The sequence below is a fragment of the Anabrus simplex genome, chromosome 6 (assembly GCF_040414725.1).
Source record: "Anabrus simplex isolate iqAnaSimp1 chromosome 6, ASM4041472v1, whole genome shotgun sequence".
NCBI classification, from domain to species: domain Eukaryota; kingdom Metazoa; phylum Arthropoda; class Insecta; order Orthoptera; family Tettigoniidae; genus Anabrus; species Anabrus simplex.
Genome location: NC_090270.1, coordinates 26,027,011 through 26,052,707, shown reverse-complemented (window position 1 = coordinate 26,052,707; position 25,697 = coordinate 26,027,011).

Here is a 25,697-nt window from a genome sequence, read left to right as displayed (position 1 = left end):
CCTGTTTATCTGTCTGTCCGGATTTATTAAATATCCTGACAGTTTGAACCCAATTGCACATGAGTGCATTAGAGTTATAGTTTGGATCATCTTTTTAAATTATTGGTTATTGGCACAAAAGTAGGAAATTAAATAATTGAAGATGTGGAGAATGAACTTGAGGAACTGTTTGTAGCAACAAAATTTCCTAAATAGATGGCAATATGGTTTTGAAAGTTCCACATTACAGTTGTTTAAGTGACACTCGAGTTCGGATCATGTTCTTCGAAACATGGCACAGTCAATAGTAAATGGTCCACCGTTAGTGAAGATCCACAAAAGCACAAGTAATCGCCCACAATGTTAATTTTCGAGCGTTCAAAGTAGCACTTCAACTTCCTAAGGCCGGAGAGAAACTGAGTGACAATGAATTCCGGCACTAATGTTTTGCAGTGGAGTCGGCTATACATGTCGCGAAAAATAATTCTATTGTGACAGACTGTTTTGTACTTGATGTCCGGAGGTTGTTGCACTGTCTTATTAGATGTGTTTTGATTTGAGCTTCTGCATAACTTGGGGGTGATTTGTTGTAGGTGATTTATATGCTGGATGAGGAGGATGCTTTTTCAGAGATGTACGCCTTTTCATTTCCAGATATGGACATCATGATAAAATGACTGATGAGAATTTAATGAAACTCGGTATGTAAAGTTGGAGAAAGAGGTATTACAATCTAGGCTCTAAATAATTTTATTCATGCTGAGTAAAATGGTAGTTTAAGGAAAGGAAAAAATGAATTCTCAATTATTATGTTATTAATGGTCCTATGTATAAATGCTACATAAGTAAAGTTATATAGAATTAAATTTCCGATCATTCGTGTCTTATAAATTTTTACTCGACCAGCTATGATAACAGAGATAAGTCGTACTCCTGAATTTCGACTTTCGACATTTGTTGCTAAGTCCATATAAACGGCGAGCATTGCTAACATGTAAATATTGTTCAACAGTGTCAACTGGCGATGGTTTTTGTCATGATTGTCTTAAGGTGAAGAACTGCGCAGTCATCCGTCCGTAACGATACGGAAAATTGTTAAGTTCATAATAATAATAATAATAATAATAATAATAATAATAATAATAATAGTAATAATAATAATAACGATAATAATAATGGCGTGTGAGCTACAGAGAGGCCTGTTGCAGGTCTTTTAATTTGATACCCGTAGGTGACCTGCGGGTCGTAATGAGGATGAAATGAAGATGAAGACGGCACATACACCCAGTCCCCGTGCCAGGGGAATTACCAATTCTGGTTAAAATTCCCGACCCTACCGGTAATCGAACGCGTGACCCCTGTGACCAAAGGCCAGCAGGCTAACAACTTTGCCATGAAGCCGGACGTTAAGATGATAAATGAAACGAAATGGTGTAAGGCTTTCAGTGCCGGGAGTGTCCGAAGTCATGCTCGGCTCGCCGTGTGCAGGTCTTTTGATTTGACGCCCGTAGGCGACCTGTGCTTCGTGATAAGGATGAAATGAAGATGAAGACGACGCATACACCTAGCCCCCGTGCCAGCGAAATTAACCAATGATGGTTGAAATTTCCGACCCTACCGGGAATCGAACCCGGGAACCCTGGTACCAATGGTCAGCACGCTAACCATTTAACCATGGAGCTGGATGGAAACATGATTACTTAAGGAAATGAGAAATAAACTGTAAAGAACGAGCGCTTGAAGAATGAAACAATAGGCAGTCACGAAAGAAGGAACGAATCTTTACACTATAGTCTCTACTTAACATCCCAGCGCTGGAAGACAACTAAATGTGAAGGCCTACAATATCGAAAACTCATAACACAGGTCAACAATAACATTACATTGACCATTGTAGTTACGTGACTTTTCTCTTCTGCTTGACTCATCTCCGATAGATGGAATTACTGCTGCGTCCCGAGTAAAACAGCCTGCCTGAATATTGGCGGAAAGTAGCTGGGTAGTTTCATTGTGCCATCAACTACAGCTACTACAACTGGTAATTTTATAATAATGAAATTCAAATGTGACAGTGTACATATGGCAGTATTTCATGGAGGTTAACAGCTGAACTATTCCCCTCAAGGAACATATTTTTAAAGAGAGAATACACTTTTCCGAAAGACCTGCTTAGTCAAAAGTGTCACAGGGACTACGTTATCAACCCCCTGTGGGTGGGGGTTAGGTTTATATAACACCCATAGTGTCCCCTGACTGTCATAAGAGGATACTAAAAGGGACCCCAGGGCCTCGTGGTGGAGATTACTGTTCTAAGAGGATGTACAACTAGGCAACCATCCTCGATTAACACTAATCAGAATGGAAAATAGCAGGGATTCGACACTTCGAAAAATTAAGATATTGGCCAAAGAAAGACAAGGCAAGGAGGGGCGTGATGATGAGACTCCTTAAGCCTCGAATGATCGGAGTCGGAAAAGAACGAGAACTGGCCAAAAGAAGTCGGAAAGTATAGAAAAATGTGAGGAACCTAAAAAAAAGTAAATGTGAGCAATGCCAAGCTCAGTTGCGCTCCCAGTCCTCTTCAATTATCGGCAAGTGTATTGGGCAATCTTTTTCTCTTATTCCCCTACTGATTTTCCCACACTTGTGGGAATGAGCTTGCGAACTGTGTCGCATACATGTGTAACGGCCGGATGCCCTTCCTAACGTCAACCCTATATGGAGAGATGTAATCACTATTGACCCTATCTGTGTTGTTGTTGTTTTCTAGCTTTGATTCCCCTCCCTGAAGGGGAGGGGTGGGCCACCTTGAAGGTTACGCCTTCACTCTATCCAGGAGTTCGGCTGGTTGGGAAGGAGCGTGTGAAGTAGGTAGATGGGAATTTCTTTCTGTGGTGGTTAGTAGTGTAGTATGTTCTTTCAATTTGAAGAGAAGAGTGTTGAGACAAACGCAAATCCCAGTCCCCGAGGCTAATCAGATGCGATTAACCCAGCACTGGGGGTGCGTGGTCACGCTTATTTCGTTATGTCCCACTGGGCAATGATTTTGCGCACGTCTCTATCGTTCTGGGTATTCCAAGTTCATTATTTTCCGCATTAGTGTGCGGTTGCTGCTTGTTGGTGAAGGTTCGTGGTTTTCGTTTGCGGTGCGTTGTTTTAATTCTTGCTGTTCTGTGAGATTTTCCTTCACCTTGATCCTTGTTGCGTTAGTATTTCTGGCATTGTGGATTACTGTAAATGTATTGACGATGCGTATATCTTGAACTATCGGAAGCGGGTCTTCACGGAAAGTGTCACAATAGTTGTGCTAAAGGAGGTGAACAGGAAGTAAGGAGCAGGTGAAGATTCAGATGATATAATTGACTTTGGAGTGATAAAGTTGAGCGAATGGAACAAAATAACAACAATGCGTTTGTGGGAATTGAAACGAGACTTGTTGTTGGAAATTCTGACCACGTGGTACGAAGCAGACCCATATACACTGGGAAAGATGTAGTTACCACGTGGGATGTACACTGCAGAAACACGGCACATACAACTAGCTATAGGAATCTAGTGAGACAACTACCAGGTGCCAGACGACATGCAAGAAATACAAATGTGGTAATGGAAGCATAGCATTTGATTTTCGCTGAAGATACTATAAAATAAATTGAGCATTATGCCAATCTCGAATTGGCAGAAATGCGTAAAGGAATCACACATGAAACAGATCTTCGTAATAATAATTAGCCCTATATTTGTAAAAAAATATTGTAAAGATACAATAATTCTTATGAAAAATAAGTACAAAACATTAAATCAACCAATGAAATCCAAAAATATACTATAAATCCCACAACGCGTCCGGTTCCTTTTCTAGTAACCCCGGCCCTTGTACCAGGTCGAAACTCCGAATCAAACCCCGGAGCCTCTGAACTGAAGGCCTGAACACCGTCCATTCAGCCGAGGAGTCGGAAGGAAAACTATTGTTCTTGCACTGAACTTCTCGAATGTGAGAGATACATCCAGCCCCAGTTTGAAATTCAATTTGTTCTGGTGCTTTCCTGGTTTAGTTATGTGGTTACATTCTCTGTATTGTATCTTTCATTCACATGCATACGTGAACATAAAACTCGACACCATGATAATGAAGCGACGTTTGTTGAATAATAGACCCTGTTTTCTCTTGTTAAGTTATGTAGCTGCGTACGGGAGTAGGAAAAATGTTAACTGATTATCGCACTATATTAGAGGCGAAGATATCTTAGCTGCTCCGTGTCGGATCAACACGGCGTTGAGTGCGTCACTCCCACAGTCATTCTTCTCAGTTCTGTTAACACAAATACAGATGGCGATCGATAGTTTTATAGTATCTCTAAGAAAGAACTGAAAACTAAAAATATATGGACATAAACTTAAGTGAATTAAATGTGTAAAACACAGTTGTTGTGCAAAAATTTTGTTACTACAGAAACAGGCAAATTAACCTCTCTACCCCAGATATGCTGTAATAGAACACGATTCCTGTTGGATATAGAGTAGACAATATAGGTGACTCTCGATTCTATCATTCGATGAATGGCTTGTTGCCGATTCCCTCAAGGAATTATTCCAGAGTTCTAACCTTTCAAGCAACTCAATGTTGAAAACATCCTAGGGATATAAGCTGCGAATTTTAGGTAAATAAAATATAATACGGTATAAGAAAATATTCCTTATTTATTCGAAGGGTTACAATCCTTTCCTTAATCATCGTTATCCATTTGATTAAATTAGCCGTTCGCCTTTTTCTACCAGCGCTAATGTGAGTCAACGCATTGTTTCAGTGAAGCATATATAATAAAATTCGGTCTGAACATTTTTCACAAAATCAAACTATGCCTCAGGGTATTGAACCAAGGGACACATTAGAGAAATAATTATGTGAATAAGTTAATTTCGCTAGGATTTGAATAAAAAGGAAAACGAGTAAAGAACAAGTGATTTTAGGCTGTTTTTCCGGAACTGTATTTAGGCCGGAAGTGATTTTCGAAAATTATTTTTTAGTTTGATAGAGCTATCCTAAGTCCGCAATTTTAAACCTTTCCGGGCCCTTTAGCCCTTCAGATTTCGGCACAACTGAGTAAATTGTTTGCTGAGAAATGTTTTCAAGATTTAAATTGTAAATATCCCAATTACTTCTTCACCAGACAGGAGAATCAAGGTTTAATCACGCCAAATTCCTCTCTTAAGATGTATTTATTTCCTATAGAATTATATAATATTCCACTGACTGAAGGTAAGAATCGACAATAAAGATCAAATGGATTTGGTCACATGACATTTGGCTGCTTTGTGTTGGTAGCACTGAAAGACTTAAAGGAGGTGCAGCGTGTTCTTTCGTTACAGCAGAGATAGAGGACGAGTAAAGTGCAGTATGCAGAAGTTGGTGGTTGTGAAAGGATAAAATTTGGGTGAAAGAAGCACAGCATTCTGTTGGGAAACTATAAAATATTAAGAACATCTATATAAATTATTTAAAAAATTAACATTTCATTTCCCGTTTTAGGGCATGATTGGCAGAGAAAAGATAGTCCTAGAATCCTAGGCAAGGAATACATAATCTTTTAACACACCTAAGTCTGTGTAGAGTATGCCATAAAACTGAAAAATATATCTTCTAATATAACAAATCCTAAATTGTCAAGAGAGGAATATGACATTTTAAATACTTGTTATATTTACTGAGATACGACTTAATGTCACTAAGCGAAATGAAGAAAGAAATCGTCGCCGTTACTGCAGGAAATCGTACCTGAAAATTATCTTCCTATCCATTACTTCCCTTAACATTGGTCACGCTTCCCAGCCATATATCGATTTGTAGTCGATCAGAACAACGTTCGTTTTCCTATGATTTGATGTAAAGGAAATTGAACCTTACAGTACCACACTTTAAAAGTGTATCGTCGTTGCCGTGACAATACCTCCTATGTGATAATATTTTGGAGATATACTGACCCGCAGCACATGCAATATGAAGAGGGAGAATGCCTTGACAATATTGCACCTTAGATGAGAAGACCTTACTGGCCAAAGTTGTGAGCTAAAATATTTCGTGTTGCCAATTATGCTTTCACGGCCCGTACTTATGGACATGAGAGTTTATAGGCTTTTGGGCTTATGCCGTGTCAAGAAAATAAGGTGAAATTCTGAACGTTTCGCAGAAAACTGTGCACTAGAGCACTTGTTCTTAATTATATTTTTCACTGCTATCATTACACGAATCGTCATTCTCACCTGTTTCATTCTCTTTTTATTTTATATGAATAGTAACATTTATGGTATTGGGCTCAAAATTTTACGTACGTTTAGTTCACGTAAAATATTCCGTGCCCTATACAAAATGCTTGGAGCTGAGATACCATCTTTTGAATTTAGCTACCCGTTGCTTTACGAAATACAAGAGCCAAATTTTGAAAAGATGCTAGTTTCACACTACAAGATAAAAGGAAGAAGAACGTGGGAAGGAATGCATAATCTGCGGAGAAAGTGAAGAAACAATGATAAGCCTGTTATGCGAGTATACACAGTCCCGGAGGAAAGAAGAAGGAAGAAGGAAGAAGGAAGAACTCGTCAAGAGGATCTACTGAACGAAAGAGAGGGTGGAGAAGTGTGAATGAGAGGAATCCTAAACTAACCGAAATAAATACATAATTTATTTTAATTTTTGTGTATATTATAAGCATCGCGTTTCTGTTACATGTTGTAAATGCCAGATCAAGTAGCGAACTTGTAAACAGTAGTAGGTTGGATATCAACCGGTAGAAATCTGCTTCAAGCTGAACAACGCTCTTGTTTAAAAAGTTGTATAATGATTAGGGGCATGGCCTTTAATGACCGTAATTGGAATATTTTCATCGCCGAAAGGCAAGAAATAAAACTACTACTGCATTAATTTATAAAATAATAAGAAGAAGAAGCAGAAGAATGACAAATCTAAGAAAAATAATAACAATAATTAATTTTGATAACATTATGTTAATTGTAAATAAGGAAACTATTAAATACACTGACTGACAGAGCAAATGCAACACCAAGAAGGAGTGGTCAGAACTTTATGCCAATTGCAGGGTAGACTGACGTCACTGAGGTATGCTCATGATGGGAAATGCGCCGCTGTGCTGCGCACGTAGCGAACGATAAATGGGACACGGCGTTGGCGAATGGCCCACTTCGTACCGTGATTTCTCAGCCGACAGTCATTGTAGAACGTGTTGTCGTGTGCCACGGGACTCGTGTATAGCTAATAATGCCAGGTCGCCGTCAACGGAGGCATTTCCAGCAGACAGACGACTTTACGAGGGGTATGGTGATCGGGCTGAGAAGGGCAGGTTGGTCGCTTCGTCAAATCGCAGCCGATACCCATAGGGATGTGTCCACGGTGCAGCGCCTGTGGCGAAGATGGTTGGCGCAGGGACATGTGGCACGTGCGAGGGGTCCAGGCGCAGCCCGAGTGACGTCAGCACGCGAGGATCGGCGCATCCGCCGCCAAGCGGTGGTAGCCCCGCACGCCACGTCAACCGCCATTCTTCAGCATGTGCAATATCGACCAGAACAATTTCCCGTCGATTGGTTGAAGGAGGCCTGCACTCCCGGCGTCCGCTCAGAAGACTACCATTGACTCCACAGCATAGACGTGCACGCCTGGCATGGTGCCGGGCTAGAGCGACTTGGATGAGGGAATGGCGGAACGTCGTGTTCTCCGATGAGTCACGCTTCTGTTCTGTCAGTGATAGTCACCGCAGACGAGTGTGGCGTCGGCGTGGAGAAAGGTCAAATCCGGCAGTAACTGTGGAGCGCCCTACCGCTAGACAACGCGGCATCATGGTTTGGGGCGCTATTGCGTATGATTCCACGTCACCTCTAGTGCGTATTCAAGGCACGTTAAATGCCCACCGCTACGTGCAGCATGTGCTGCGGCCGGTGGCACTCCTGTACCTTCAGGGGCTGCCCAATGCTCAGTTTCAGCAGGATAATGCCCGCCCACACACTGCTCGCATCTCCCAACAGGCTCTACGAGGTGTACAGATGCTTCCGTGGCCAGCGTACTCTCCGGATCTCTCACCAATCGAACACGTGTGGGATCTCATTGGACGCCGTTTGCAAACTCTGCCCCAGCCTCGTACGGATGACCAACTGTGGCAAATTGTTGACAGAGAATGGAGAACCATCCCTCAGGACACCATCCGCACTCTTATTGACTCTGTACCTCGACGTGTTTCTGCGTGCATTGCCGCTCGCGGTGGTCCTACATCCTACTGAGTCGATGCCGTGCGCATTGTGTAACCTGCATATCGGTTTGAAATAAACATCAATTAATCTTCCGTGCCGACTCTGTTTTTTCCCCAACTTTCATACCTTTCGAACCACTCCTCCTTGGTGTTGCATTTGCTCTGTCAGTCAGTGTATATTCCTATTTAATTATTATTATTATTATTATTATTTATTTTAAAGCTGGCTCCCATTGGAGATAGTCCCATCGGACTCGTTATAGGTGGTCTCAAATTTATTTTACAATGTAATCATTTTCATTTGTGAATGTGATGGACTAAAATTTCGCACTATTTCTTTGGCACAATTATGACTATGTCGTCTCATAAAGGTTGAGGTTATTGTTATTGTTTGCTAATATTCCTACCGCGGACAATACAGTGTAATTATTTGACGCAGTGGTAGACCGGATGAAGTAGATAATGGTTTGTTGAACATCCGAAACAATTGACATGTAATATCAACGTCAGGAAATTGCAAGGTAAGTTTGGAGAAGATATTACGTAAACGTTCACACACACAGACAAAGGCACACAGAGGATTTGGTTAGTGACAGAATTTAGCGACGAGGAGAGAACGTCAGTGAACAGAAATAATCGAAAATATAAATTAATTGCATATAAATCTAATTACACTTCCATGAAGAGCTCACGTAAAGACCGTGATTTCGATTAGTAATGGATCAAATGTTACTTCTAGCTGTGTCTACTTAAACCAGTAGGGGTACTAGTTAAGTGTGCGTTCTTCTGTGCTCTCAGTAGAGTAATTTATTTTATTTTTCAGAAAGTATCTCAGTTCACCAATTCACACTACAAACAAAATTAATAGAGTGAAAGGAAGCAAATTATAGCGAATAATTAAAACGCCCAATCAAAAATAGCAAGGAAAGTGAACAATAATATTTAGCTTTAAGCATTGCTGTAAAGATATCTGTTTTTAGTGTCTAAAGAAAAAACTTTGAACTTTATCATTTTAATGTTTTAGGTATCATCTTTGAAGACACAAAGTCTCGTATGCCACAGTGTTCTTCCTATCCATTATTTTCTTTAACACTTGCCATGCCGTCCAGCCACATATAAATATGCAGTCGATCAGAACAATATCCGTGTGTTTATTTTCCTAAGCAAAGATGTAAATGAAAATGAACCTTACCGTACAGTACCGTAAGAATATATGTTAGCGTAACGTATGTACATACTCCTACAGGGTAATTTATTTGAAGTGAATTGTGCTTTACATGTAAGCACAGGAAAATTAACAGAACGAACATTGTTCCAATGGATCGTTCCTCTGTACCCCTTAAATAAAACTTACTCATAAACAATTGAACCTAACCATATAATTTTTATCGTGCGCATTAAAACGGTTTATTTCTACTCACGAGTTGAATTATATTTTGGGAATAATTCAAATGAACTCCGCTAAAATATAAAATGCAAAGAATATACGATATCATCAAAGGCGTAGAGTGGTATTCTACTTAGAGGAAGCTGTCAACTAAACCACGTTATTGAATTAATTTGTGATTAACGTTAAATATAACCCAGTATTCTTTTTTATAGATTTTTAACAGTTACTGAATGGTTATGAACGCATTTAAGTACAAAATGTTGCACCTTACTTTTTACAAACGAGAAAAACCCTCCGTTTTTATGGATAAGTAATGTAAGAATTAAGGAAACAAAACGCACCTGTGATAGTCAACACCTCAGAGAGAGAGAGAGAGAGAGAGAGAGAGAGACTGCAGATTAAATCATTCTGAATGTCAGGGGAAGTAGGCTACCACGAAAAACTAGGGAATTGTCAAGGTAGGTTCTAAGCTGATAGTCGGAACGTGCCCTGATGTTAAAAATCTGAACATAAATATCTCGTTTAATTAAATGATATACTGCCGTTTTTACCCATAAAAACAAGTCCCTGAGAGTCTAGAAAGTAATCAGTAAATATAAAATATACTTAATTTCCCTGTTCTGTTTAATAGATTCTTTGCGCTTTTCCATACCTCTTTTATTCTGCTCTCTTAAACAAATTACATGTACTTTCAGATAACTGAAGCATTATTCTTTATTTGTGTATTTTATCTGCTTTATAAATGCCATTCAAATCGTCGTACCCATGCGTTTTTCATACGTTCCTTTCTTTCACAAAATAAAAGGCAGGGCCAACTATACATTCTGCTTAATTGTTTAAAGACACATATCCGCGGTATAGAGTCATAAATTCGCTCGTTCAAATGATAATTAAATGTCTTAGTTTTGTTTTCAAACGAAGAGTTAGTTTTGGTGGACCACTTTCAACAATATCTAATTTATCAGAGCCTTATTTAGTTTTAAATTCAACACCTCCAACTACTGTTGCAATCCCTGTATCGCAGTATGTATTTACACTGCTGTTGCCCTCTGTCACCAAGTGTCCCATCCCATACTGCGTTTAGTGGGACGTGAGTTTTCAACTTACACTGACTGACAGAGCAAATGCAACACCAAGGAGGAGTGGTCAGAACTTTATGCCAATTGCAGGGTAGGCTGACGTCACTGAGGTATGCTCATGATGTGAAATGCGCCGCTGTGCTGCGCACGTAGCGAACGATAAATGGGACACGGCGTTGGCGAATGGCCCACTTCGTACCGTGATTTCTCAGCCGACAGTCATTGTAGAACGTGTTGTCGTGTGCCACAGGACACGTGTATAGCTAAGAATGCCAGGCCGCCGTCAACGGAGGCATTTCCAGCAGACAGACGACTTTACGAGGGGTATGGTGATCGGGCTGAGAAGGGCAGGTTGGTCGCTTCGTCAAATCGCAGCCGATACCCATAGGGATGTGTCCACGGTGCAGCGCCTGTGGCGAAGATGGTTGGCGCAGGGACATGTGGCACGTGCGAGGGGTCCAGGCGCAGCCCGAGTGACGTCAGCACTCGAGGATCGGCGCATCCGCCGCCAAGCGGTGGCAGCCCCGCACGCCACGTCAACCGCCATTCTTCAGCATGTGCAAGACACCCTGGCTGTTCCAATATCGACCAGAACAATTTCCCGTCGATTGGTTGAAGGAGGCCTGCACTCCGGGCGTCCGCTCAGAAGACTACCATTGACTCCACAGCATAGACGTGCACGCCTGGCATGGTGCCGGGCTAGAGCGACTTGGATGAGGGAATGGCGGAACGTCGTGTTCTCCGATGAGTCACGCTTCTGTTCTGTCAGTGATAGTCACCGCAGACGAGTGTGGCGTCGGCGTGGAGAAAGGTCAAATCCGGCAGTAACTGTGGAGCGCCCTACCGCTAGACAACGCGGCATCATGGTTTGGGGCGCTATTGCGTATGATTCTACGTCACCTCTAGTGCGTATTCAAGGCACGTTAAATGCCCACCGCTACGTGCAGCATGTGCTGCGGCCGGTGGCACTCCCGTACCTTCAGGGGCTGCCCAATGCTCTGTTTCAGCAGGATAATGCCCGTCCACACACTGCTCGCATCTCCCAACAGGCTCTACGAGGTGTACAGATGCTTCCGTGGCCAGCGTACTCTCCGGATCTCTCACCAATCGAACACGTGTGGGATCTCATTGGACGCCGTTTGCAAACTCTGCCCCAGCCTCGTACGGACGAACAACTGTGGCAAATGGTTGACAGAGAATGGAGAACCATCCCTCAGGACACCATCCGCACTCTTATTGACTCTGTACCTCGACGTGTTTCTGCGTGCATCGCCGCTCGCTGTGGTCCTACATCCTACTGAGTCGATGCCGTGCGCATTGTGTAACCTGCATATCGGTTTGAAATAAACATCAATTATTCATCCGTGCCGTCTCTGTTTTTTTCTCAACTCTCATCCCTTTCGAACCACTCCTCCTTGGTGTTGCATTGTCACTGTCAGTCAGTGTACATACATCTACGCTAGTTCACAGCGTACTACAAGACTCAAATGTACAACTTAATTCGCGTCTAGCACAAGATAAAATTCACTTTACCGATATACATAACACCATATATTAATTAAATATACTGCTGACTTTGAGAATGCACCTAGTGAATAACTAAACAGAAATACGTAAGATAACTTTAGTATGAGTTGCTAGAACTTGGCCACCTTTCCTGTAACTTCAGAATCACATCCATGTGACTCGGGAGTTGGGCCGACGATGGCTGACTTTGCAGTGGTGGTTGGGAGTTTGTGCGGATTTACTGGAGAAAGTTAAACGAAATTATACCTTAATATCCCATACAAATTATAAATCAATCAATACATGAATTACTTAAAATTTCCACGGAAGCGGCGCTTTCGAAACTACCATGGACACTACACGCTTGAGTATCATACACCCATTTTCCTTTTTGCTTTTTGTGTGACTAAATGAAGTATGATACATAAGTATATTGAAAAATTCTAATTTCAATATATATATATTAAAATACATAAAATTTTGATTGTGTAACATCCTATTTGTCTTTCACTGTTTAATTCGTCTCAATTTCCTCACCAAATGGAAATACGAAACAGATATTAACTAAAAAATATATACTTAATTTTATGTATAACTTTATGTAATTAGAAATGATTACGATAAGTTAAAAAGCGTAAGTGGAAAAGTGAAAAATTCCATAAGTATATTTAAAGATGTCCGAAGTAAAAATTAAAATACGTGATTTTATAAATAGTATCATAATTTCAATGATATTTTTCACTTATTTCTGTTATTAATATTAATACATTATTCCTTTATAGGACAGCACTATTACATCATTGTTTTTAGGTGAACTTTTCGCTCCTCAAAGTTATGTGCTCTGGAATCGGGGACAATGGAGCCGTTTATAAATCTTATCACTTGAAACAGCGGGCAACTTTCACGTACAGGTAACGTAAGAAAATGAAATACACTTCAGTTAGAATGGTCTGTCAAGACTTAACCAATGTGTATGTTCAAGAATACAGAAAGTCAGGCGAAAATATATATTGATTAAGAAAACAATAAAATTGTCGCGTCTTATGAGTCCAAGTTCGGGAGTTTGATAATTACCTCCTGCTGGATAAATCTTCATCATTTCGGTGTTTCTTAAAACTGTAAAAGTGAAACTAGTGTGGGATTAAAAATGTGAAGTCATTGGGTTTATAATTAGCGCTAGAGGGGCTATTCCCAAGGAGACATTGAATTTCCTAATAGTAATAAAATTCCAGGATATCATCGTCCAGACCATAGGGGATTCTGTGCTGTACTATTCGGTGGCAATTGTTTGATACCATTTGATCTCCCTGACCTGGAATACCATGTAGTGGAATTTGTTCTTCCTATAAGGTCCCCAGGAAGAAGTCCACCAGATGATTGAAAATATAAAGTTAGATTCATAACTCGAAACCCGTTTGCATCTAAATAACAGATACAAGTATAAGGCGTGATCAAAACTTTTCGATTTGGGGGCGTTGCTGCAGCGGACATGCAACGTAGCGCGACTCCGATGCGGTTATATAAGCACGGACATATAGGCAAAGGGATTAGTGTGGCAGTCGTGTCTTGTGAGGTGTGTGCGTTAAATGTGGCCACGTGCACTACGGCGACGTTATTACTAAATGCGTCCAAACAGGACCAAAGTGCAGTTATTCTGTTCTTGGCTGCCGAACGACAAATACCGATCGACATCCATCGGAGAATGAAGACTGTGTATGGGTTAGCATATCTGTAGAAAACCACCGATATGTAATGGTGCACCAAGTTCCGTGAGGGTTGCGTTCCGATACAAGGAACCGGTCGATCTGGGATAACAACAAGGCGGCGATGGATGAGGCGTATAGTCCTGATCTCTCCCCAAGCGTTTATCACACCTTCGATCCCCTCAAGAAGGCTTTGAAGTGTCGGCACATTCTGTCGGCCGAGGACGTGCAGCAGGCGGTATGGACTTCTTCTTATTCTTCGTGAAGCAAGACACGGTGTTTTAGTACCTGGTGCGTCGATGGGATGAGTGCCTTAAAACTCACGGCGAATTTGACTGATTAGCATCCCGATTCAGGACTCTTCGGCCGTCGGACGAAAATATTTTTATCACCCCTTATATTTAAATAATGTTCAAATTAGCTGAACATTTCGATTTCCTAATAGCGGTGGTTATCAGGATCGTTATTATTATTATTATTATTATTATTATTATTATTATTATTATTCCTATCCAGTTCATTGGAAGAATGCTTAACACCGAGGACTTCGGTTCACAAGCTTCCGTGTTTGATCCCCGGGCGAAGAAGGATTTTAACACCGTCTGATGTACTCCTCTGACTTGGTGATTGGGTGTTTGTGTGTATTCCAATACAGTCCTCTTTACACACACAACACATCACATCAATCGAGCAACCACCACAGAAACACGTAATTTTAAATACATCACTCCACATAGGGTTGGCGTCAGGTAGGGCATCCGGATGTAAAATATAGTTAAATCTTATGTTTCACGCAATTCATACCCGAAATACCATCAGGGTTCAGGAAAAGCCGTATAAGATTTTTATTAACGAGTGGATTTTTAAACATGGAAAGTTTGGATATCAACGGGTAGAAAGCAAGGCCGCATAACACTCCTGTTTAAAGAGTTGTATAATCATTAGGCGCATGGTTTTCAAACCTCCTATTATTTATGTATTTCTTCTTACTGAATTTACGTATGGGCTAGGAGAAGTCTTCTACTCGTTGAAATCTAACCCATTATTGCATGAAAATCCACTCCGTAATTATTATTTTTCTGTACAAAAATTCAGTTAAATTTAATTGAAGAATGATTAAACAATCAATTGCCGGGCTGAGAGGCTCAGACTGTTGAGGCGCTGGCCTTCTGACTCCAACTAGGCAGGTTCGATCCCGTCTCAATCCGGCGGTATTTGAAGGTGCTTAGAAACGCCAAACTCGTGTCGGTTGATTTACTGACACTTAAAAAACTCCTGCGGGACTAAATTCCAGCATCTCGGCGTCTCCGAAAACTGTAAATGTAGTTAGTGGGATGTTATACAATAATAATAATAATAATAATAACAATAAAAATTATTATAAATTAAATTAAATTATTATAAATGATTATTATTATTATTATTATTATTATTATTATTATTATTATTATTATTATTATTATTATTATTATTATTATTATATTAAGCATTCATATGAGATAAGGAATTAATTTGTTATTGCATAGCCCTTTGGATATATTCAATAGGAAATTTGATTTGATTCTTATAAAATAAGGGAATTATATTCCCATGGTGAGAGTTTCACACAAACGTAGAAATTATTTGTCATACGTGTGGTCCCGTTTGTTCTCACCTCATTATGTATTCATAGTGCTAACCTGCCAAGTTATTCATGTGCTCATTTTGTAATAAGAAGTAGACAAAGTGTACCTCCATGTGCAGAGAATACTAAGAGCAGCTTAACGCAGGTCGAGCGAACCTCTCTCGTGTCCTTTGTCGAGTCCTGAGGAGATTGTAATGAGCAGCAGCAGACTTTCACATTCATTCTTCTCAAATGTTAGCTTATTTTCACACACTCTGTGAACTGCGTCACGCATGAGGATTTGGCCTTGTTCTATGACCGGTTGCCCTTCTCGAATCAAATGCTATTCAGGGTGTACAAAAATTCGACGGCAAAAAAATAGGAATGGATTCTTCACATAGAGAGAAGAAAAAGAGGTTATGACAACACGGGTCCGGAGACGTATACTTAAAGATTTATTCAATCTTTGTGACACAAACTAACTTTATTAATAACTAGCAGTTCCCCGCTGGCTCCGCCCGTAATGTACAATGTATGGTGTTGTTAGTTACTATCCTCACGGATGTATTTGCAAAGTTCCCACTTAGTGAAATAAAGCACATTATCTGCTGCGGTAATAGAATGTAATATTGTGTCAAGAAAACACTTGAAAATACATTACACAAAAAAATTGAATTAAACGTTCCTTGGGACAACACAAAACGCCGAACTATTATAAAGTCCTTCAATGATCTTCGTCATGGAGACAAATGTACTCATAACTGTTCTCATTATCTACCAATGTAAGTAGTCATTACCTCAAAAGCAAGCACATGATCCACTGAGCGTTTTTAGACCAAAACGAACTGCGTACCTCAATTAGGACAAAAGATATGATTGGTTCAAAGATACAAAAAAATTGAAAAAATGAAATAATTTGAGGAAGGTCGAAGTTAAGTGATTTATAGTACCTGATGACAAATTTGTGCATTAATACCTTTAAGATAAAACAAAAATGAAGGTAATCTATCGAATAGAATGGCCGGACTGACTGACTTTAGTTTTCATAATTTTTTTTAATATATAGATTTATGTGTCCTCATGCAATCATCCAATCTTCTCATCAGCAGACGTTCGCCATTAGCATCTGGGCAGGCATTGTTGGTGATTCGTTGTTGGGACCCTACGTTCTTCCGAATAGGCTTACTGGATGAACTTTACGAATTCCTTGCGTACTGCATTGCCTGATTACTTGGAAGACATTCCACTTGCATCCCGTCGACAAAGTTTTTCAGGCAAGATAGTGCTCCCACACAATTCAGTCTGCTGCCCGCAGGTACCTGAGTATCCATTTTCCTGAGCGCTGGATAGGTTGAGGGGGACCGATAACTTGGCCACCACCACACTCTCCCGACTTGAACCCGCTGGACTTTTACCTGTGGGGACACGTAAAGTCTCTTGTGTATACGACTCCTGTTCCTGATGAAGAAACTTTATATGAGCGCATTGTGACAACCTCTCAGGCAGTACGCACTACACCAGGCATTTTTGATCGCGTGCATAACTCCACGCGACGACGAGCGGAAATTTGTATTCAAGCTCGAAGTGTTTCAGCTGCCGTTACAGACGCACGGTGTAAATGTGCAAAAGTTTGAATACATCTGTAAGTATACGTCTCCGGACCCATGTTGTCATAAACTTTTCTTCTTCTCTCTATGTGGGGAATCCATTCTTAAATTTTGCCGTCGAGTTTTGGTACATCCTGTATACAGCGATGTATACAGTGCAATGTGTTTATGTGGTGGATGTATTGATATGAGAAGTGTTTAAAGACAGACACAAATACACAGTCCTCGAGTCAGAGGATCAATTACAGGGATCGAACCTGCTAACTTGATTTCCGAATGTCAACGCTCCTACTATGTGAGTCACTCAGATCGACAAGTTCGATTTGTTCTTCACATTGCGATGTGGAAGTGCATTTTAGACGAGATCGTAATGGCTAGAGAGATTTGTAACCGAACAGGTGGCTGCATGGCTTGCGTCATGTAACTTTGTCCTATAATCGGGAGGTAGTGGGTTCAATTCTCACTGCCGGCATCCCTATTTCACACCAGGAAAATGCTGGGGCTATACCTTAATTAAGGCCACGGTCGCTTCCTTCCCACTCCTAGCGCTTTCCTCTCTCATCGTCACCATGAGACCTGTCAGTGACGGTGCGATGTACATCAAATAGTAAAAAAAAAAAAAGAGATATGTATCATATTTCTCATTTCTACAGCATATTTCTGTCTTCGTAGAGCCGTTTTAAAACGCACATACAGATTGCTAATTAACGACCTGTTACGCTACCGTGCTCTAATGAGGTCACTAGACAGAACTAGAGAAACTCTAAAGTTCAAAATCACTTTATGTGGAGCACAAGTGGTACAGTATAATGCTCCACGTAAACCAAGCGTACACCGCATCGGAGGAAAAAAAACACAGCGGTGAATACTTGATAAAGATCTTACCTTCGTGAAGTAAATATTGAATTGTGTATTTACGGCACTTTTGGTATGTACCACTTACTAAAATATTATGTTCACGTTGATTGTGTCTGCATTTCTACTCCACATGAAATGATGTTGATATTCTGCGTTTTTCTCCTTCTGTCCAGTGACCTCATTCGTGCAAGTCAGTGTAACAGGTCTTTCATTATCAAATTGTATGTGAACTTGAAATTGGCTCTACAAAAACAGTGATGTGTAACAATGAGGGAAGTGGAGCAAGTCCCTCCAGCCGTTACCAACTCGTGTGAGATAAATTTTCATTTCATAATTTGAAGAACGAATTGAACCTCCTCGGCTGAGTGACTCAGACTATAGAAGTGCTGACTTCCTGAGGGCTAGATAGTGGGTTCGATTCGGGATCAATCCCAAGTGTTCAATCACAACAGCAACTTGACGACAGTAGGAGAAATTCTATAGCACAAAATCTTGCACATTTTCACGTCCGAAAATGAACATTTATATGGAAAGTTCATGTCGTAACGTGAAAACGGCTATGTGATAATACCGTGGGTTAAATACTGACCCGCAACACGTATGCGAGGGACAATTCGTTTAAACTGCTCTCACAATATTGAACCTTAGACGACAGAGCTATACAGGGCAAAGTGCTAAGCTGAAATATTTCACATACAGACATTCGCAGGAGCAATGAACATATAGTTATTAATACTAAGGTCTTTGTGACCAACAGTAGTTTTTGATTTCAAACTACGTAGACACAATTAATTTCCCTTTACATGACGAACCACGTATGTAGGGACGATCCCTAGTAGACCTGGCAGTATTCTGATTTGTGTATGAAGCTTTACATCGCGAAGATAAATCTGTAAGTTCGTAACAACAAAGTTTCAAACCAGAGCCTTTAGTGACTCCCAATCAATCAATCAATCAATCAATCAATCAATCAATCAATCAATCAATCAATCAATCAATCAATCAATCAATCAATCAATCAATCAATCAATCAATCAATCAATCAATCAATCAATCAATCAATCAATCAATCAATCAATCAATCAATCAATCAATCAATCAATCAATCAATCAATCAATCAATCAATCAATCAATCAATCAATCAATCAATAAATCAATCAATCAATCAATCAATCAATCAATCAATCAATCAATCAATCAATCAATCAATCAATCAATCAATCAATCAATCAATCAATCAATCAATCAATCAATCAATCATCTGAATTTCGCAGAATCCTTACCAATGATTTACCTGCCGGGCTGATTGGCTCAGACGGTTAAGGCGCTGGCCTTCTGACCTCAACTTGGCAGGTTCGATCCTGGCTCATTCCGGTGGTATTTGAAGGTGCTCAAATAAGTCAGCCTCGTGTCGGTAGATTTACTGGCACGTAAAAGAACTCCTGCGGGACTGAATTCCGGCACCTCGGCGTCTCCGAAAACCTTAAAAGAGTAGTTAGTGGGCTGTAAAACAAATAACATTAATAATGATTTACCTCATATTTACATTTATTTCTAATGGTTTTCCGAACTATTTCTTAAATATTTTCAAAGAACTTGTATATTTACCGATTGATAATTTATTCCAACCCCTTACTCCTTGTTCTCTAAATGTGTATATTCCCCAATCTGTCCCCTTGAATTCCAACTTTGTCTTAATATTATGATCTATCCCACTTTTGAAAGTTCCACTCAACCTTAACACTACCGTGTTGACAGTGTCTGGCTCCTTGGCTAAACGGTTAGCGCGCTGGCCTTTGGTTGAAGGGGCGCCGGGTTCGTTTTGCGGCCAGGCGGAGGATTTTAACCTTCACGGAGTTTACGCTGGCATCTCTTATGTGGAAGTTTAAGTTCTTACTAGCGCTGCTGACTCGTGGTTGTGTCCATCGTGCGAATTAATAAAACTGTCCTATCTGCGATAATTTCGTTAAAGGTACGAAAGGTCTTCGTATTCATTGGTCTCACAATCATCCTGATAAGTCTATTAAAGGAGATGGTATGATAATGACATCACGGGATTCTTTCTATGAGGAGCCGGCTTCGTGTAAGAATAATGTACATATGCTACGTCGTATTCCGAAGGATACTACTAATTAAAATTCATATTGTAGAATGTTTTATTGATAGTGTCTACTCTACAGTTCATTTTTGGAAGGTGTGGTCTGCGGGTTAGAATTCACCCACGGTAAACTCTGCTTGTCGTAAAAGGCGACTAAAAGGGGACCTAATATCTCCCGGTATAAGGAGATCCCCTACACCAGATGCCAACAGTCTCCTTGAGAGTGGATGAGCGGGTGTAGGTCTGGGCACTCTATTGTCCAAGGGGTAAGAAATTGCCCCTAAAGGCGGAGGAACCAAGTGTGGTCAACGGCAGTAGAATGCAGAAGGCAACGAGAAACCACTGCATTAAAGGTCCTGAAGGACATCCCTATAAATTGACATAACATGGCTCGGAAATTTGTATCCGGAGTTTCTATTCCCCCAATCGGATCTCCGGGGGGGAATGTAGCGAACATAGTTGTGAACGATTGTGTACTTGACAGTGCTAGGAAAATCAAAATCTATGACAAGAAATTACGAGTTGCTACTTGGAATGTACGCAGTTTGTATATGAGTGGAAAACTAGCAAATGTGGAAGTAGAAAGATGTAGATTGAAAGTAGACATCCTTGGATTCAGTGAGGTAAGATGGACTGGATCAGCAATTCAGAACACGAAGGAAGGATATATGTACTTCTCGGGAGGAGCCGACACCAATCACAGATATGGAGTTGCTGTGCTTATTTCATCAATGATCGCAAATTCAGTTCTAGATTTTGTACCACTTAGTGATAGAGTAATGTTGCTGAGGTTACAAACATCACACCGGATCATGAACGTTATTCAGGTCCATGCGCCAACTGCCGATAAAGATGATGATGAAGTAGAAGCATTCTATGACACCTTAGAGGAAGCTATGAAAATGACTAAGAATGGAGAAATAACATTGGTCGTGGGTGATTTCAACTCAAAAGTAGGGGCTGGCATTGAAAGTAATACTGTAGGAAGTCATGGTCTTGGTGAACGTAACATAAGAGGAGATAGACTTGTTCAGCTCTGTATGGAGCACAATCTGTTTGTCTCTAACACATTCTTCAAACTTCCTCCTCGGCGGCTGTACACATGGATATCACTCGCCGATAACGACGAAAAGATCATAAGAAATCAAATTGATTTCATTTTGGTAAAACAACAACTAAAGAAATATGTGACATCCGTTAAGACATATCCCGGTGCTGATGTAAATAGTGAGCACAATCCAGTTGTAATGGACCTTAAAATGGTACGTTTCAGAAAAATTAAAAGAAATGTTAAACTATCCAAGCATATATATATATTAAGAAACTATTGGATCCCGAAGTAAGAACTAACGTTGGAACTGTACTGGAAAAGAAGATGGAGTTAATAAGATACACTGAATCATCAGAGGTAGAATACACATGGAACGCCATTAAAGATAGTGTGATTGAAATCCAGGAAAATGAAATTGGACAATGCAACAACATCAAAAGACAGAGCTGGATGACAGATGAAATTCTAGAACTTATGGATGAAAGGAGAAAGCATAAAAATACAGATCACATTCAATACAAAATTCTAAACAAAGCTGTACGCAGAAAGTGCAGGGAAGCCCGAGAATTATGGATGACAGACAGATGTAAAGAAATTGAGATCCTTCAAGAGAAGCACGACTATTTTAACTTGCATAAGAAAGTGAAAGAACTTGCTGGTTTGAAACGGAGACGATATGGTCAAATTTTGAGAGATGCCAATAATGAAATCATCTTGGGTGTGGAAGGGAAACTCAAACGATAGAAGGAATATATAGAAAATCTCTTCAAAGATGACAGAAATGATCCTCCTTCACTTGACGAGAGAATAAATGAACATAGCCCTGAAATAACAAAAAGGGAAGTTGTACATGCCGTAAAACTTCAAAAGAATGGTAAAGCAACTGGACCTGACGGTGTGTACGCTGAAGTTCTCAAAGTAATAACAGAACAGGAATCTACCGGCCTCAATATCTTAATATCATTATTCAATCAAATATATGTATCAGGAGAAATACCATCAGACTGGCTGAAATCAACCTTCATACCACTACCGAAGAAGCCTAACTCGTCTCAGTGCAATGAGTATCGAATGATAAGTTTGATGTCTCACGTGCTCAAAATATTCTTGCGAATCATTCACACTAGATTATACAAAAAATGTGAATCCCACATGGATCAGAATCAATTCGGCTTCCGAAATGGCGTTGGTACACGTGAGGCACTCTTCTCGTTAAATGTGTAGTTACAGAGGTGCAGAGATATGAATGTTGATGTCTATACCTGTTTTATAGACTATAAAAAAGCTTTTGATTGTGTCAGGCACAATCAGTTTGCAAATGTCAAAACTGATCAAGGAACTTCAGAAACTGCTTCGATCAGCAAAGGTGTCCGCCAAGGTTGTGTACTATCACCTCTGTTGTTTAACATTTACTCAGAGGCAATCTTTAAAGAAGCATTGGAAGACTATGGTGGGATCAAAATTAACGGAAAAATCATCAACAACATTAGATATGCAGATGACACTGTTGTCATAGCTGATGATATGCCTGCCCTTCAGTGCATGATAAACTCCTTAGTTCAGCACAGTGAAGAGTTTGGATTATATGTTAACCCCTCAAAGACGAAACTAATGGTGTTCTCTAAGAAGACAATTCGGACAAATCTCACAATAAAAGATAAAATAGTTGAGCAAGTGTCTTCACTCAAGTATTTGGGTACCATCTTGGATGACCTTTGTAACTCCAAACGGGATATAATATCTAGAACTGAGCAGGCCAGGAAACAATTCATAACCATGAAGAAATTCTTTGTGAGGTCAGACCTCAGTCTCCAACTACGAATTCGTATGATCCGATGCTATATATTTTCTGTTCTCCTATATGGATGTGAAAGCTGGACTCTGGATCCAATCACAGAAAAACGTATTGATACCTTCGAAATGTTCCTGTATCGCCGTCTCTTGCGGATATCCTGCGTAATGAAAATCTCAAATGCCGAGGTCCTTCGTCGGATGAAAAAGCAAAAAGAATTACTGCTCACCATAAAACAGAGGAAAACGCAATATCTAGGACATATCATGAAAGGTGAGAGGTATCAGTTATTACAGCTTATTATCGAAGGGAAGATACAGGGGAAGAGATCTGTTGGGAGAAGAAGAAATTCATTTCTGAAAGACCTTCGAAGATGTCACTGCTGTACTTTAGAAATGGCATTCCATTATGCGCTGTCAAGATCAGAGCTAGTTACGTGGATCGCCAACCTCCGCTCGGAGACGGCGTCTTAAGAAGAAGGTTATTTCCAATGGCCCGGGGACTGGAAATGTGTGTTGTACTTAAGAACAGAGAATACAAGGAAAACAAAGAAAAGATTAGAAAAATAAGAAAAATATCAATCGGATCATCAGAGTAAGGAACGATGGAGAACATCGACAACTTGATGCAGCGTTTGGTCGCCATCTATATCCCTTTTGATCTTCATCAACATAAGGGATGTCCAGCAGTCATGGTACATTTGGTACATATGTTTCAGCGGCTAACTAGGATGCTAGAGACTCAGAAAGTCACTTCAATGAGGGAACATGCCAGACATAAGGTGAGCAAATTCCTCAGAAAAAGTGTCCTTTTTTCCACCGAACTGAATGGCGTTCTTGTAATTATGAGTGTTTTAGATATGTTTGTAACTTCTTGCTTCTAATATATTTTGTTAAATTATTTTTATAAATACAAACTATCTAGTTCAGTTATATAAAAATATAAAAGTACAGTTCTTAAAAAGAAAATATAACTTTATTTGCTAAAGAAAACAGTACGCCAACACGCTGTCGGTTCAACCTAGCGACTCTCGCTATATGCGCTGGTAGGGATGATACCAAGTGCCACGCAGTAGAGCCATGCTAGCTGCCGTATGGTAGGCCATTCCAAGTTGGCAGACCACATGCATGGCTCGTAGCAGCTTCAGGCTGCCAGCGCTGAAAGCACGACCAGATAGTCAGTGAGTGGGAAAGAGATAGAGGGAAGTGATATGTAAGAATGGCACATTTTGTGAGACATAGACAGTATTAAAAATGTTGCCTTCGAAAAGAAACTCGCATAACCATGTAAAAGTTTTTGCTTTTAGGACGACAGCTAACGTTTCTTTGATTTCAGGAATTTGATCTTGTTAGGGAAAGTTTGAGTCCTTGGATGAGTGTTCAGCTTTCTGCCCTTCGGTCTGAGGTTCCCAGGTTCGATTCCCGGCCCGGCCGGGGATTTTAATCGCCTCTGATTAATTCTTCTGACTCCGCGTCTTGGGCCTTGTGTCTATCCCAATGCAATTTTTTCATATTCAGACAGCTCACCACAACACCAACCATCACAGGACCACGCAATAGTGATTACATCCCTCCATATAGGGATGACGTCACGAAGGGCATCCAGTCGTAAAACTCGGTCAGATTCACATGTGATACGTAGTTGGCACCTGCGATCCATAGGTGTTTGAGAAAGTGGTAGTAGTAGAAAAAGAAGAATGCTTTTATGGTGTTAGTGGTGGTGATGATTATTGTTTTAGGAGGAAGTAAAACCGGGCATCTATTCTCTATTAACGCTAATCACAGGGATTATATTGAAGGGATCCAACACTTTGAAAAATGAAGGCATCGGCCAAAGAAAGACATGGGGCCGAAGGCCTCGAATGTTCTAATACCGTCGGGCTCGGAAAGAACAAACATTGACCAAGGGAGGTCGGATAGGATAGATGAAAGTGAGGAGCCTCGCACAAGTAAGTGGAAGCAATGCTAGGATTCAGGTAAGGGAGCCCGTGGTGGCCGACCCACGCTTCCAAGTCAAGAGCCCCTGAGGGCCGTTTAAGTCCCCTCTTACGACAAGTAGGGGATTCCGTAGATTTTATTGTACCACCATCCACCCACAGAGGAATGTGCTGTAAAGGAAAATTGTTTCAGCTAAATGGACGTTTAGCGTTGCTTCCAACGAAATATCGCAGAACATGAGCTAGCTTTACTCTTGTTCAGGAGCATGTCTGAGAGTACGTGTTCTTAATGTAACACTGAGCCAAGCATTATTCCAATGCTCGGATACACACAAATTATTTTTGTTCTATGTTCTTTTAAAATGCAAGCTGCTCGCATATAATATTGTGATGCGTATGTTTCAAAGTTGTTTTACATTGAAGCCTTACCAATTTTCTTTGGCATTTTACTGGATTCTGTCCAAAATTTACGAAGAAACGAGTCATTTCACCTGTTGGGGATTGTGATATCAGGCACGGAACGAAGTGGGGCGTGCCGGCCTTTTATTACCGATTCGTGTCTTCTGGTAATTTTCTCTCAGTATAACTTCTGACACACTAGAAGTATTTCCATGATTGGGGTGACATTTGAAAGGGGATAAAACGTTATTTAAGGCATCATAGACTAGAGTACAGTAGCATTCGAAACAAGAAAATAGTGATATGTAACTGGAAAGTTGACAACAGAATTTCAAAATATTGAAGACTGTCATTCAAAATACATGTAAGGGCATGGCGATGACGGAAGACAAATTGATTGACACCGTGATGATTAACATACGTCCTGTCAGTCTAATGTT